A 1,716-nucleotide genomic window follows, 5' to 3' on the forward strand; every position below is an offset into this window, starting at 1 on the left:
GACTTCCAGAACCCAGGTGATCTCCCACCTCAGCCTCCCAGGTAGCTGAGATGACAGGCATGTGACACTATGTCCAGCTAATTTTTTTGTGTTTTAATAGAGACAGGGTTTCACCATGTTGCCCAGGCTAGTCTTGAACTCCTGGGCTCAAGCAATCCACCTGCCTCAGCCTCTCAAAGTGTTGGGATTACAGGTGTGAGCCACCATGCTCAGTCCTAATCTTGCTTTAGACACGGCTCCATCTCTCTTTTGATGTCTGTCACCTCGACTTTGATGACATATACCTCCTTAGTCCTACTCCACTCATCAGCTACCACCACCACCACCAAACAAGACAGCTGGTACTCCCTAGTTGCACCATACCTGGGCTGATATCTCAAGTTCCATCTTGTGTGCAAGACTAGAGCATAACTTTCTAATTTCGAGAAGTCTTCATTGATCCATAGTGCTTGCCTGGTGGGTCTTATCTAAGTTCAGGTGGAAAAATTAATGTTTCTCTCATGGGTACATAACAGGGGAGCTGGGGAGTCAGATTGTCGTGGGATTGCCACCCTAGCAAATCCCTTCTCTCTAAAATGGACCTGATATTTAGCATCTCTCAGAAACTGCAGTAGGTTAATGTTACACATATTTATTGATCACCTACTATGTGGCCAACACGATTGTTGGCACTTGAGATAAATTCACAAATGATACAAAGAACCTCAGCCTTTGTGAAGCTGGCATTCTACAGGCAGTAAAAAAGAGGATGGGAGTGAAAGTGGAGACAGTAAACAATAATCATGATATGAGAAATACTATTTTAAAAGGAGGAAAAGAGTAAATCAGGGTAAAAGTGATTAGATATGGTGAGGGTTCAGATTGCTATTTAAAATAGTTTAGGGAGGTCTCAGTGAGGAAGTGCCCAAACAGAGGGCACAGAGTCCTTAGTATAGGTGCTCCTTGAATGCCTGCAAGAGGAAGGTGGCAGTAGAGTGGAAGAGGAATGAGGTTGGAGAGAGTGGGAGGTGACAGGACAGTGAGAGTTGGGGAAAGTGGATACTGAAGGAGCTTTTACGCAAGGAAAATGAGGAGTCATAGAGATATGTGTTGCTTTTTTGCCTGCCCAGCATCTTTGGTTACACTTCCCTAATTTTCCCACCTCTCTCCTGCCTTCATTTAGAGTTAGTTAGGTGGGACTGTTGAAATGTCACAATTCGGGTTCACACACTCAGGTATGGCAAATCAATATCCTGGTCATTTGATCCATACTAAGCCTAAAGTAGACATTTGACCCACATTAAGACTAACCCTCAATTCCAAAATTTTCACTGAACTGAAAAAAAGAGGTGTGTGTGATCTTTCTTCCTAGGTTGCCAAGTTGAGAGAGTATACATCTGAAGCTTTCAGCAGCCATTGTGGCATCATGAAGCAGAAGCTTGCCTAAGAATGATGCCAGCCAAGAAGAACACAGAGCCTAGGAACAAAGAAACACAGATCCCCACTACATCATTTGAGCACCTGGATTCAGCCTTGCCTGAAGCTGATCTCCCTAGCCTTTTTACTTGTGTTAACAATTTCCCTTTTTAGCTTGAACTAATTTGTTGGATCTCTACTCTTTGAATGAAATAAGTCCCGACTACAACACTAACAAATGCAAATGAGTTGTCTTTTACCATGGCCTTAGTGTCTTGTCTCTTCAACCAAAGGAGTAATTAATGGAGGGTGAGAAGGCAA

Source organism: Saimiri boliviensis, chromosome 7, assembly GCF_048565385.1.
Source record: "Saimiri boliviensis isolate mSaiBol1 chromosome 7, mSaiBol1.pri, whole genome shotgun sequence".
Lineage (NCBI taxonomy): Eukaryota > Metazoa > Chordata > Mammalia > Primates > Cebidae > Saimiri > Saimiri boliviensis.